This window comes from Moschus berezovskii, chromosome 15, assembly GCF_049115385.1.
Source record: "Moschus berezovskii isolate FMDL1 chromosome 15, NW_MosBer_1.0, whole genome shotgun sequence".
Classification (NCBI taxonomy): Eukaryota; Metazoa; Chordata; class Mammalia; order Artiodactyla; family Moschidae; genus Moschus; species Moschus berezovskii.
In genome coordinates this window covers 55,505,190-55,520,010 of record NC_142474.1, presented here as the reverse complement: position 1 = coordinate 55,520,010, position 14,821 = coordinate 55,505,190, and the positions used below count along the sequence as shown (strand labels likewise).

General features: G+C 46.1%; 1 protein-coding gene across 2 annotated transcripts in view; it reads right to left on the bottom strand.

Moving 5' to 3' along the window:
• The window catches only part of FAM107B (family with sequence similarity 107 member B), a 210,207-nt gene that overhangs the window by 61,323 nt on the left and 134,063 nt on the right, over nucleotides 1-14,821 (bottom strand). Inside the window, exon 1 of one of the 2 annotated variants that reach the window (XM_088844068.1) lies at nucleotides 13,185-13,342. The exons of the other annotated variant lie outside the window; for it this stretch is intronic. The gene's annotated coding sequence lies outside the window, so the exon portion shown is untranslated. Of the gene's footprint in view, nucleotides 1-13,184; nucleotides 13,343-14,821 lie in introns of those variants that run through there. 2 annotated transcript variants of the gene reach the window in all.

The following is a 14,821-nucleotide window of genomic DNA, read 5'->3' as shown; positions in this document are numbered from 1 at the left end:
AACCATAGCCTTGACTAGATGGACCTTTGTTGGCAAAGTAATGTCTCTGCTTTTTAATATGCTATCTAGGTTGGCCATAACTTTCCTTCCAAGGAGTAGGCGTCTTTTAATTTCATGGCTGCAATCACCATCTGCAGTGATTTTGGAGCCCCCAAAAATAAAGTTTGACATTGTTTCCACTGTTTCCCCATCTATTTCCCATGAAGTGATGGGACCAGATGCCATGATCTTAGTTTTCTGAATGTTGAGTTTTAAGCCAACTTTTTCACTCTCCTCTTTCATCAAGAGGCTCTTTAGTTCCTCTTCACTTTCTGCCATAAGGGTGGTGGCATCTGCATATCTGAGGTTATTGATATTTCTCCCGGCAATCTTGATTCCAGCCTGTGCTTCTTCCAGTCCAGGGTTTCTCATGATGTACTCAGCGTGCTGGCAAAAGGCGAGCCTCCCTATGGCAAGAGGAAACAATGTATTTCCATCCCAGGGGCCTTCAAATGCTGGGTATGTCCCTAAATCATATTGTTGTTGTTCCAGTGGCCCCTGGCAGTGATGGAGCACACATATATTAAACTCATTTGCTATAACCACCCTCCTTTAAAAGGAACTCCCAATTACTTCCTGCTACACATGTTGCAATAATCCATCCTTTCCGATCTTAACAATGAAGTCGAAAGTTGCCAGCAGAGGTCCATTTTTCTTCCATCTAGGCAGAACAGAAACTCCACTATTTCAGATTTGTCATTTGCCTCCTGTATTTTTAAACTAATCAACAGCTTACATCTCTTATAAGGAAAGATGAGGCATAAATGTCCTTATGTGTCAGGAAATTTTAGATGATTACTGAAGAAGATAATCTATCACGGTCTACACCATCATGTGGAATTCTAATTTATAAACCCATGTCATAATCTCTTAATTTTTAGGTGATGGTCAAGCATCCAAGTTAGCAAATACAGATAGAATTTCTTATTTTGCTGCTAAACAAAACTTACAATAAAATCAACCTGGCACAGTAACATGGGCTTCCTTGGTAGCTTAGCTGGTAAAGAATCTGCCTGCAATGCAGGAGACCCCAGTTCGATTCCTAGGTCAGGAAGATCCACTGGAGAAGGGATAGACTACCCACACAGTATTCTTGGGCTTCCCTGGTGGCTCAGCTGATAAAGAATCCACCTGCAATGTGGGAGACCTGGGTTCGATCCCTGGGTTGGGAAGATGCCCTGCAGAAGGGAACAGCTACCCACTCCAGTATTCTGGCCTGGAGAATTCCACTGACTGTATAGTCCATGCGGTCACAAAGAGTCGGACACCACTGAGTGACTTTCACTTTCACACTTTCACAGTAACATTCATAAAAGATTGTGCAAATGGAAATTACCTCTAATGTCTGGAAGTATTTTCTATGCTTGGATAAAGCTAAGCCAATCATTGCTTCTCTACTGATTATCTAGCCATCCTCAAGTGGACACCCTGGCTAGTTTAAGTTTCATCTCACACTCACTCATATGTTCATTAAGACAAAAAGAATCAGCAACCTCTCATGAAATAATCAATTCAGGCAACAGTTCCCAGTGGATGCTAACAGACCCTTGGAGAAAGATTGATGAGAAAATTTACAATGAAAGGATCAAGCTGCCACTATATGAACCCAATGATTAACCTCAGCATCACTAAAAGGGAGAAAACCAGATATTGTCCTGAGATAATGGGACATGAAGTGTACAACACCTTCAACACACTAATCTTGCCCGCCCCCCCAAAGCTGAACATGAATCTATGAAAATTAATAAAAGGAAACCTCATTTAAAATGGAATCAGGAGGCCAGAAGGGGTAGTTCTCAGGCCCCATCACTCTAGGTCAACTGCAGACCCAAAAGGAAAAGAGATACCTTTGTATCTCCAACAGAAAGAAGGTTATTACTTTATCGCCCAGCAGGAGGAAGGAAGGATTTCTCTTTGCCCGGTAACAGCACAGCCAATGAGAGACTGCCACACGTCAGCCAATGAAAAGCCACAACACTTTGAACTCCCAGTTTCCGCCAATGGACTCTGTTTATAATGGCCCCTCCCAACTCTCATTTCTCCTCTGTAAAAGAATGTTTTTCTCCTTTGTTCTCTGGACTTACCTATATGGTTCACCGTAAGTTGCAGGTCCCAAATAGCAATTCTTTGCTGTTCCCAAATAAACCCATTTTGCTGTAAAATTAAGTGGTTGTTTTATTGTTTTGTATCAACAAACTCAAGCTTTAGTGCTAATTTCCAGGTTACAGAAATACAGACTAGTGGAAAATGTTTAAAGAGAAAACTCTCAGTCAAATCCAGAATGTGGGACACTCTGTAAGACAACTGACTGGCTTCTTCAACAAAGCAATAACTTATGGAGAACAGGATGGGGGGAAGAAGAGCTGTTCTAGAGTCCAAACTACATGAGGCATATCAAATGCAATGTGCAGGCTTTGTTCAGACCCTGGTGTGAAGAAGTCAACTACTAAAAGACATTCTTAAGCCAATGAGGGGTGAAATCAATGTGGGGAAGATGGGGACTCCTACAAATTCCTGGGCTGCCCCACCCCTTGCCTTCTGATGCTCTGAAACTGCAATTCAACCACTCCCCAACTGAAAGGGCAGGGCCCATGAGCAGAAACTAAGCCACAGATGGCGGGGCCATACCCCACTCTGCACAGGAAGGGAAACTTTTGGTAAGAAGGGTCAGAAGATCTTGGTTGTTAGAACAAGAGGCAGTATGTAATCTAGAGAGAAATTTACAGGTTCCTGAGCACCATGTCTGTCGAAAGGATTCTAGCAGTTGTGAGCTTCATTCGAAACCCATTCATGTGAAAAGAGTAAAATCAATGCTCTTGAGCAGAGAGGTCAGCATTTGAAGCAAGCTGGGTACCTATGAAATGGGAGAGAAGGAAACAAGATGAACACCCAAGTGGTAATGCAGATTTTGCATTCTTGAACAAGACTCCATCCTAGCAGCTAGTTCCTGGAGAGTTTTGGTTTTGTGTAGTTTGCAGGTCTTTTTTTTTTTCCAAATAATTAAGATACATGGGACTTCCCTGGCAGTCCAGTGGTTAGGGCTCTGTGCTTCCACTGCAGGGGGCACAAGTTCAATCCCTGGTCAGCACACTAAGATTCTGCAAGCCACACTGTGTGGCCAAATAATAATTATTTACTACTGAGGTAGAACGTACATAAACTGCCCCAACCATTTATACCTCCTGCCATTTAAATTTTATTTGGTTTGGCTGCCCAGTACCACATCCCCTCTCAAGGCTACTGCCAGTCGGAAGCAAGCCTGGAATGCAAACAGAAACAAGTGGGAGCCTGTTTCCAGCTTCTGAGCTGTGTGTGCTGGTAGCCTGCACAGCTGAAGCAAGCTGTCTAGCCAGGGCAGAGTGACATTAAACAGGGTGACGGCAACTAAAGACCAGGCTTCTTTACTGCATTGTTTAAAGTCTCTCCCTCTGCTCCCAAATCCTAACACTCTCTTCTAGCTGAAGTCATGAGAGTTTTTAACCTGCCACTCCTTGGAACAGTCCAATGAGTCTGCAACAATGGTTGTCCCCATCTGCTACGTTTTCAAGATCTGGCATTTCACTGGTCAGTCGTTTTCAAAAAGAGTACAGTCCCCTCTGGTTTTCATGGCAGGAAGAGATCAGAGTAACACAGATTCAAAGACAGTCTTTTTAGATCAAAATTTAATCCTGTTGAATTTTTACTATTAAGATCAGGTTTTCTAAAATAAAAAGTCACCTTTGTTTGCTATTTTGAACTAGTAAACTGGAACTGTCACTTAAAATCCCTAAAAATGAAAGCTATACTACACTTACAGAGTTAGTTTAAAGATGCTATAGTTCCATTTTAAAAAGTTAGGAAGCTGTGACACCAGAAAAAGTGCCTTACCAGAAACCAAGGGCAGAATCTCATGCAGTTAGTCCTTAGTCCAATGAGGTTATCACTTATCATGGCTAAATTATATAACTAGCTCTTAACAAGCAACTTGATAACCTTTTAAAACATAAGTATAGACAAAAAGATATGAAATGTTTAAAACTCTTCTCAAAACTTTCAGCCATCTGTGATGTACAAAGAACTTCTCTGCAATGGGGAAGACAAAATCCTCCACTATGAACTATATGTGAATTGGAGAAAATACTATTTAAATACAGAATTGTTACCCCAAGGGGAAAATATATCAATATAAACATATAATGATATAAACATTTTGAAAAATGCATGATGCCTAATTAAATTCCACCCATTAATAAGAAGGTTACAGCCTTGGGAAACTTCATACCCAAAAAGCTGCCCTTCTGGTAAACGTAATATTGAAGATACAACTCAAACACACAAGCTCTGCATAATGACATAATTAAGTATTTTTAATTTGGTACCATCCTCACATCATACATACCCAAGAAAGCTCCTTCAAAAATGGATCACTTTAAGACGTCATCATTTTCATGCAAGGACGCCCAAATTAAAATGCAGAATAAATGTCCTCCTTAAAACTACAGTTTTAGATTGACCTGGCAAGTGCATTATTCCACGTGGGATTCCAAGCCCTTCCTCAGGCTAAGAAGTCAGAAGTTTCATCAACACAGCTAAGTGACTGTGGAGTCGTGGCCAACAGGAGGCAAGGCAGAAGTCTGATCTCAGCTCTTAGAACCTGGGGCGAGCTTTTTCATCTCTCTAGGCTTACTTCTCCTCCTCTGTAAAACACTAACACTAATGGTGCCTCCCTCGTGGCATTTCTTGGAAGACCACAGAATATAATGAACAAAACCACACTGGCACAATCAGAAAGGCGTGCCATCATTACGTTTATCATCATCTGAAGGCCCATGTCCACGGAAATCATTCTCATCAGCACTGAGCACCTCTTTCTGACCAAGGCAAAGAATGTTCCTTAAGACCATATGTGTTGTGCCACGATGGATGAGCCTCAGAAAGTCTTGGTTAAATGAACAAAACTGGACACAAAAGGCCATGTAGTGTATGATTCTCTATGTAGGAAATTTCTAGAAAAGGCATAACCTTAGAGACAGAAGATCAATGGTCGCCTGAAACTAGGGATGGAAACAGGAAGTGACTACAGAGTCAAAAACTGGATGGAGTGATGGCTGCTTAACTGTACAAACTTACTAAAACTTACGGAACTGTACACTTATCACGGGGGAACTGAATGGTATATAATTGACACCTCAATAAGGCTGTAATGAAAAAAAAGAGAGAGAGACACGTTTTCAGTGTTTGCACGGGTTCTCACCAATCTGATAGTAAATTCAGATACTTTGCTGAGCACAGCAAAACAGCTGAGAATGCAAGGTTGGGGCAAGGACCAGACCTGGATCCTAATCCTGAATCGGCTTCATCTTACAGCCAACTTGTTACTTCTCTAACCCTCAGTTTCCACATCTGTGAAATGGGAAGCCTAAAATTGCATTCATTTCAGAGGCTGTTTGTGCACATTGATAATCCTCTCCCAGGTCTCCCAGATCAATAAACGGTGTCAACCTTCACCCAGGGGCTGAGGCTAAACATAGACGTATCACTCATGACTTCTCTCCTCTCCTGTTGTCAGCTCCAAACCATGATCAAGTCCTGATGGTTCCATCTTCAAAATATTTCAGGATCCATCCAACCACTTCTCACCAGCTCTATCCCAGTCCCCAGGACTCACAGGATATTTACAAAACACAAGGCTGATCTCCACCACTTCCTGCTCAGGATCCTCCCCTGGTCCCCAGTGGCCTGCAGGCCCGTGTGATGACTGCCTCCGGCCCCTGGGTTGTTATCTGTACTTGCTTCTGCACAGACAGATGCAGGCCCACCTCTGCTCCTGCCCCTTGACCTGATTTCTTTACAGCACCAACAGGGCTCTGAAGCACATCATCTGTGTCTGCCTTACACTCTGTCTTCCCGCTAGAAGAGAAGCCCCATGCAGCAAGAATTTTGCCCCTCCCATCCACACTCTCCAGAGTCTGGCACAGGGTCTGGCATGGAGAAAAATTCATTAAGCATTTGCTGAAGGAATAAAGAGCTCTCTTAAAGCACTTAGCACAACACCTGCCAGGTAGGAAGTGCTCAAGAACTGTTAGTTGGTAATAATGAAAATATTTATAATTACATTCATTGTTGAGACTATGGAAGCCCTTCTAGGTTAACTGCCTAAGCCAGTCAGATGCTAAGTCTGACAGGGTAGTACACATCCATGGTGCCTCCCTCCACAAGCACAGAATAACTGATGCTCCCTCACTCCCATCCCACAGCAGGAACACAAAGGGTAATGCAGCCAGTCCTGCTCTCCCTTCTGTGCCCTGCCTCCCCTCACCTTCAAAGAGTCACCTGATCCCAGGGGGTGGCAGGCATGATATTGAACCCCAGAGCAGCCCCAGGAATGATGACGGATCATCCTGAGTATGCCAGTAGGTAAACTGAAGACAGGGTTCCACCTACCCCTCAAGACCACTCTAAGAAGTAGGCACGGTTGATTATCTTCATATAGATGAAGAAGCAGAAAAAAGAGCAACAAATGACCTGCTAGGAAACCATTAATGGTGAACTTGGGCCCAGGATTCTGAACATTTTAGAACACTAGGCCTCTCTCTTTCCAACCCACTGCACTAATCTGGGCATCTGGGAAAAAACGAAAGGAAGACAAAGAACCCTGACCACAGCTTTACCTATTTTAAATGACATGACAATGTATGGGAACAGAATATTCAAAAGAAAGTGCTTCTGTACCTGTGTGTGTGTCTGACTCTTTGTGACCCCATGGACTGTAGCCCAGCAGGCTCTTCTGTCTGTGGGGTTCTGGAGGCAAGAACACTGGAGTGGGTTGCCATTTCCTTCTCCAGGGGATCTTGCTGACTCAAGGATCCAACTCACATCTCCTGGATCTCCTGCACTGAAAGGCAGATTCTTTACCACTGAGCCACCCCTTCTATACATATCCACATGGCATTAACTTCCTCCAGCACAAGGACATGTTCATACCTCTCCACGAGACACCCAGAAACAAATGATTATTTATACTGCAGGAGTTCATAACATGACAGCATGGTTTTGTAAACTGATGAGCATGGATCATGCCCAGATGCCTGAAAAACCAGGATGAAATGTGAGTTTAACCTGAATGCTCACTGAGTGCACTCTGCGTTACATATACTAACAGTGACACAGAAAAGCTGACATCATGGGATCACAGCCTCTCTCCTAGACATGCGAATATGACACTTTACAAAAGGTGCCAGAATCTGTGTCCAAGAATAGAATCAAACACACTGTTTCTAATAGCAAAGCCAGGTTATCTTTAAAACACCCCTGAAGGCATGAAGGCATCCTGTGTTGTCTTTCACCCCTCGCCTCCTCTCACTGGTGTCCCTCATCAGCATCGTGGCACCACTGCTGTCACCAAATCTGTGCACGATGACACAAGAGCCTGAACACCCATGGCCAGCCATGTCTCACGGACTGTGTTTTAGGGCTTCAGGCCCACGAGGTAGATCTTACCAAGCGCATCTCACAAGCAAGAGCACTAGAGCTCCCAGGGGCTCCCTGACTTGTGGAGCTCATGAAACTGGGTGTGTGTGTGTGTGTGTGTTTAGTTGCTCAGTCATGTCGGACTCTTTGCGACCCTATGGACTGTAGCCTGCCAGGCTCCTCCTCTGTCCATGACGATTCTCCAGGCAAGAATACTGGAATGGGTTGCCATGCCCTCCTCCAGGGGATCTTCCTAACCCAGGGTCTCCCTTTATCATCTGAACCATCAGGGAAGCCCAGAATTCTGGAGTGGGTAGCCTATCCCTTCCCCAGCTTTTCTTCCTGACCCAGGAATTGAACCGGGGTCTCCTTCATTGCAGGCGAATTCAGCTACCTAGTTCTAAACTCAGATGTGTCTGGCTTCAAAGCTCCAAACCATTCCCCTACAGCACATTCATTAACATGCCCCGTTCCCCAATTCCACTCCTCTCGCCCAGGGCTGGTACCAAGCAGGGCTGTACCCCATAGATGCTTCACTATAATACTCTTGGCCTTGACAACAGAAAGGAGAACAGAGAACAAGGTGAGAAAACCCTCTAGACAACACATACCTACAACTCACCAGGATTTGGACAGCTGGTCTACCTGCACTTTTTTTTTTCTTTTCCTATCTTTTGCCTAGGCTCTACAATCCTTCATTTAAGACTTCTGCATGAAACAATTGCTAAGGGTTTATAATTCAGTAGCATACCCAGGAATAGCACTGCAGACAGCCCATACATAGGTCATGCTGTTTTCACGGCTCTGAGGGTGGAGGGAGCTTTTTTTTCCACACTGCAGCACTCCAAGATTGTGCTGTCTATAAGGAACATCACTGTCACCAAATAATGCCTCCTTCCCATCTCCCCAAGCACACGAGGCACAAACTTCGGCTACTGCTTTACAGTTGCTCTGACCAGCTGCTTGACCTTAAATGCAACCCCTGGTAGAACTGCAGAGTTCACAGAAGAGTTCATTCATGTCAAAGTGACAGTCCTTCTTTTTCTGCATCGCTCCCTGTTTTCCCTCCTACAGCTCACCTGAGTCTGAAAGGTCTTCTTAAATAAGTCCTCCCACAATTTCCCCACAAACCCCTCTCTTATCTTTTCAATAGTAACAGAACCTGGGGTGGGCACAGATGTAGTTGGTCCTGCCTCCCCCCACCACATAACACTAGCCTTCAGGTCCTGGGAATCCCTCAGACCTGCTGGGATACCACGTCCCCACCACCAGTGGCCTGCAGGTTTACCTTCAGCGAGAACATTAAGAACAAGACCTTGGTTTCCCAGTCCCTCCTCGGTTTTACACCAGAAAGTGTCCCAAACCCTCAGCCAAATTCTAGACACAATTGAACAATCTTCCAAATCTGTTCCACCAAGCTCCTATCACCAAGCTCTCAGCCTTGGGTAAATCACACTCAGTTCCCACCATGCCTCTCACCCCAGACACTTCACCCACAGCTCAGAAACTCAATCCCACAGCCTGGGCTGGGATTTACACCATTCTTTTCAAGATACCTTAATTCACAAAGCTTCCCTTCCCTTCTCTTAACATCATGGTCATTAAACACAATGTTTGTGTGATTTTACCCAATTATTTAAATATTTTCCTCTCCTACCCTGCCAGGTGGACAGGGGCCCAATGGGACTTGTCAACTGCAGTATGCCCAATGCAAGGGCAGTGCCAGCACATGGGAAGAGCTAAGAAAATGTTCGTTCAATGAAGGAATGAATAGAAAACAAAGCATCCCCAATCAGCCTTAGAAAAAGCCTCCCGTCCATTCACCAGGACTAAGTGGCAGCTGATCAATGATTTTCTTTTACTGACAGGGTCCTGGAATCAGCAGCATCAGATGCAATAAAAGCGTGAATCCTTTTCAGTGGAGTTCCCTGGCTACACTGCATAAGGAAAGGTTTACAGTTCAGATGGATGGGACCCAGCACTTCTTGCACGAGAAGGAGAAAGGGAGAAACTGGTTTGCTTCACAAACGAAGAGCAAAACTAGGCCAAGCTTGGACAAGGAAATTACATGAGGAAATGCAATGAAGTCTCCTCAGGTCATTCCAGCACTAAGTGGCCTGGGCTGTGCACACAGACTCCTCTGTTGCACAGTTCTCTCCCTGAACACCAGGAGCCCAAAGTGAGATGCAAAAACGGGTCAGTGCTCACAGCTACTTTCTCCAGACTTAAAAAATGCTGACAAGTTCATAACTATCAAGATATCTGGGGACTTCAAAAATGCCTCAAATCTAGACCTCACCCAACCAAACCTCCTGGCCCCTTTTCTCCAAACATTTTCACAGAGAATTCTGGAAGGAAAGGGCAGACAGGACATTAAGAAGATGAAGCCCTGTGAGAGTTCCCTGGCAGTCCAGTGGTTAAGACTTTGCCTTCCAATGCAGGGGGTACAGACTGGATCCCTGGCCAAGCAGCTAAGATCCAACATGCCTCATGGCCAAAAAACTAAAATATAAACAGAAGCAATATTGCAACAAATTCAACAAAGACTTTAAAAATGGTCCACATTAAAAAAAATGTTAAAAAAAATATGAAGCCATATTATTAACCTACTATGTTCCCTTTTTTTAGACATTTTCCACACCTTAACTACTCCCCTCAAAATCAGTAAAAACTCTTTTCCATCTCTGTGACATTTTAAACAATGAAGAAATCAAAGGAATGAATGGACGAGTGACCACGTGAATCCTACCACACACAGCTCAGGAACCAGACTTCTCAGAGCACTTCTCTCAAATTCAAACCAAGCCTCCTTTTAAACATGTCAGGAATGGAATCTCCAGGCCACAGGGACAGGCCATCACAAACAGCCATACAAGTCCGTAACCCTGGACCACTTCCAAACTTTTCTCTCCTCCCTGTGAGGCAACAGAACTTTGAAGAGCAAAGCGACTCAACTCTGACCTCACGTCCAGCTTGGCTGTGCTTCTCGGACTGTTCCAGGTCACAGGATTGAAAAATAAGGTTGAGAGATTCTGATAGTCCCTATTTTAGTTTCTTTTGACTTCCGGATGGAGAATGGTACTGTTATCACAACAGGTCACAAACTTTACACGCACAGATCACTGTTGTTGACCTTCTGTGTCTATGGGTATTGGTTGTAGGACCCCTGAGGACACCAAAATCCACCGATGCGCACGTCCCTATATAAAACAGTGCAGTACGATGAATACAGTTGGCCCTCTGCATCTTGGGGTTTGGCACCTGCAGATTCAATCCATGATTGGTTGACTGTGGGGATGTGAAACTCAGGGGTTTGGAGAGCCAACTGTACTGCACTGTAAACCCCCCAAACACATACGCAGAGTAAGGAGCCCCATGTTAGAAACAGGAACAAAGACTGCACCTGACAGTGCATAACCACAACTTCCTTCTCGTAAATTTTTCTAACTTCAAAAAACATTGCATCATTCTAATCATCAATCTAGCACTTCTCAACAGTCAATTCCAAGGCCTCTTTTTAAATTTTCATGTTGGAGAAATTAAATGTTGGAGAATTTTACAAGTGGAAAATAAAAGTGTATAATGACAAAAACATTCAGGGGCCAAATGTGTGGTTGAATGTGTTTTTTGTTTTTGTTTTTTCCCCAGAACACAGGCACTTCAAAACTACTCTCTACACTCACAGGAAAATCCTTCTTGTTTTACTTTCCCAGTGTAAGGTCTTTTAGAAGCAAGCATGTCACCAGCTACAAAACTTGATTCTACAAAAAGAGTTCCTTTCTGTTACAATTTTACATGGATCTTAGAACACAATTTTATTATTTTAACATTTTAAAAAATGAAAGGTTGCTTTTATTTTCTAAAAAAATCAACCCAAAACTACACCTGAAATCCAAGGAACGGAGTACATTAAACACTTTAATCAGTCCGTTCTTTCCTATTTAAGTGGAACTTGTCTTGTTTTTTCTACTTCTTCCCTCGCCCTTCTGCACAGATGGTTATTTGCAAGGCTATAAGGAAATATATTTCAAACAATTTGTTGCCAAAACACCATTGTAGACTAAGGTTATTAGAGATCATATTTTAGACCGATGGTAGTGGTCAAGATTCATAATCAGTAACTCCTTCACTCATTCACATTCACACACACACACACACACACACACACTTCACACCAGCGCTGCCAAGCCATAAATGAAGCAAAACGCCTTTATTCTAGGCTATGTCTGGGTGGTTGGGTACATGAGTGACTTTTTTTTCCCTATGTTTCTTTTCAATTTGTTAATAAACATACATAAGTTTACACCTAAAAGCTTTAAACTGGAAACTACTAGCACTAAGAAATCGCTACACATGCACCTCAGATACTATCTCAACTTAAAGCAATTTGTACAGCTGCAATCTCCAACGTGATGAAAGGGGGACATAGTCCGAGGAGAAACTAAGTACCTGTCTGCAAGTTAAAAATATAAAGCCTATGCGACGACTTGACTCACTGGAAAAAAGTCTGATGCTGGGAGGGATTGGGGGTAGGAGGAGATGGGGACGACAGAGAATGAGATGGCTGGATGGCATCACCGACTCGATGGACATGCGTTTGAGTGAACTCCGGGAGTTGGTGATGGACAGGGAGGCCTGGCGTGCTGTGGTTCATGGGGTCGCAAAGAGTCGGACACGACTGAGCGACTGAACTGAACTGAACTGAACAGGCTTTATTCCAATTTTCAATATCTGCCTTAAATATCACACTCATTCTCATCAAAGAACTTTGCTCTACTGTCACTGACTCAAGTCTTCCCGCGAAAGGCAGGCTATGGTATCTTACTACAGAGAAGATCTGCCATTTATCCTCTACGGGATTCCTCTTCATATTTCAGAAGGACTGTTACCATCCCCTCGGCAAAACTTGGCCAGAGGCATCCACGCTATCCCAGAGGAGACCCGAAGATGCTCGGGGGAGGAGTTATGAGAATCAAAATTGTAGGACTCCTCGGGTAAAGACGCCACCCAACATACTGGGTTCACTGGAGCAGTAGGAGCGGAGCGGAGGGGAGGCAGAAATGGAAAAGTTACTTGCAGGCTGTTTGGGAAACAGTGCCCCGATCACCTTTCAACCAGCGGGGCAGCCCCCACCCCCCGCCCCCGCGGCCCCTCCTTTGTTTGTCCAGGCGGAGGCTCCGCGGCTGCCAGGGCTGCGAGGGGCGAGCCGGGCGCCCGGGGCTCGGCATCTGGCCGCGCGCGGCGCAGCCGGTGGGCAGTGTGCATCCCTCCAAGCAGGGTCTCTCCATTTTCAGGGCCGAGGAAGCAACAATAAGCCGAGCGGAGTGGCCGCCCAGGCTGGCCTCCGTGGCGAGCCCCCCGTAATCCCGCTCCCCCGGGTATCGGGGACTCCCCGCACGCGGCCCCTGCCACGCCCCGACCCCGCACCCCGGACCGGTCCCCTGCACCGCGCGGGGTGGCCGGGGCTCCCCGCAAGCCCACCACCCTGCGCACCGTAACCCTCCAACGCCCGCACGCAAGGACCCCCGCCCCAGCGCCAGCCGCGGGGAGGGGAAGCCTGGCGGCCCTTCCCACCGGGAAAGCCTCGAGCCGGGGGTCAGAGCAGGGTGGGCGGCCGTGCCGTAGCCCTGGCGGGCACCCCGCCTCCCTCAGCTCCCAGCCTTTGTGTGCAAAGTAAGTGCTGGAGGCGAACCCACCTCGGCGCGCGCACAAAGGCGCGCGGCTCCCTCCGCGGCGCTGGCTGCGGGCGGCCGCGGCGGCACCCTGCGGCCGAGCAGCTGAGAGCGGCCCGGGCGGCGGTTCTGACGGCGGCGGCTAGCCGTCCGGGGCTGGGCGGCTCTTTCACACCCCGCGGCCCCGCGCGTCCGAATTAAGCGGCGGGGCGGGGCGGGGGCGGGGCGAGGTTGCCGAGGCCACGCCCCCGGACACGCCCCGCCGCGCTGGCTGGAGCTTCGCGGTCCGGACCGTGGCCCTATAGGGCTACACCGGGAAAAAGTCAGCGGGTTTGGTTCCGGAGGTTTTCCTTCTGTGGTTTTAGTTTGGTTCGCTTTGGGAACTCTCAAAGGAGAGAGAATACTGTATTGGAACAAAAAACTGAGTATCACCAGATGAGAGAAATGGGAAATTAAATCACACACACACACACCCCCCTACCACCACCCCCGCAATCACAAGCATTCTGGAGTGTTTGACTGCTGTTGTCTGGCTTCAAGCTTCCCCATTAAAATCCTGCCAACACCTCTCCAGAGAAAACTCAAAGGGACAGGGAATCAGATTTGTTTTGAAACTGTACAAATTTACTGGCCAACCAGGGCCTGAAACCCAGAGACCGGGTAATTTGTTCAGACTCCTCCTCCTCACTCATGAAAGGGTATTTAAATTTATAGGAAAGGAGAAAAAGGTTTGGTTTGCCTCTTTTTTATTTCCTCTCAGGTTTTCATTTTTCTCAGCTCTCTTAGAACAAACTGCTTTTCTGCCTAACCCTAAGACTCTTAGATTACAATCTACCTGAATCACAGCAGGTTAAAAAAAAAAAAGGTGGGGGAGGTATCTGTTTCAGGGTAACAAACAATAAAGATGACAGGTAATGGGTTTTAGATCAAAAGCTTTTTAATTTTCTTGGCCACAGATGAATAAGCACTTATTTATGGGTAAACCTTTCTGACCGAAACAGCTTGGGTCATGATCACACAAAAAAGTCACATCAGTTATGGGTTTGGGGAAACCAGTAGGGACTTCCCAGGTGGCTCGGGGTAAAGAATCCACCTGCCGATGCAGGAGACTCCGGTTCCATCCCTGGAGTTGGGAAGATCCTCTGGAGAAGGAAATGGCAACCCCCCCCCCCACCAGTATTCTTCCTCGGGATAATCCCATGGACAGAGGAGCCTGGCGGGCCACAGTCCGTGAGGTTGCAAAGAGTCTTGTACACGACTTAGCAGCTGAGCACACAAACCAATGACTTCCTCCAAAGATGCTCTGAAGTCACAACACTTTAGAGTCTGGTAATCCCTAGGCCCTGAAGCCCGCTAGGGGGTAAGATCACCTGCCACAGGATTTAGAGAGACAGTGTCTTCCAAGCCCAAATTTCACCTGTGTGAACTTTATCCACTCTGTTCCCCACAAGTCTTACTTCTCTCCCATTCTTGGGTTGTGTTGGCTCTGCTCTTGACAATGGATCCACCAGTCACCAAACCAGAATCTGGGATCCGGCCCAGATTTTCCCCACTCCCTACATTGGAGTCAGTTCTACATGGTGCCTTGCTGGCTCTCCCTGCCCCCATCCCACCGATTCTGCCACAGTTGGCCTTTGGGGTCTGTCACCACCCTTAGCAGT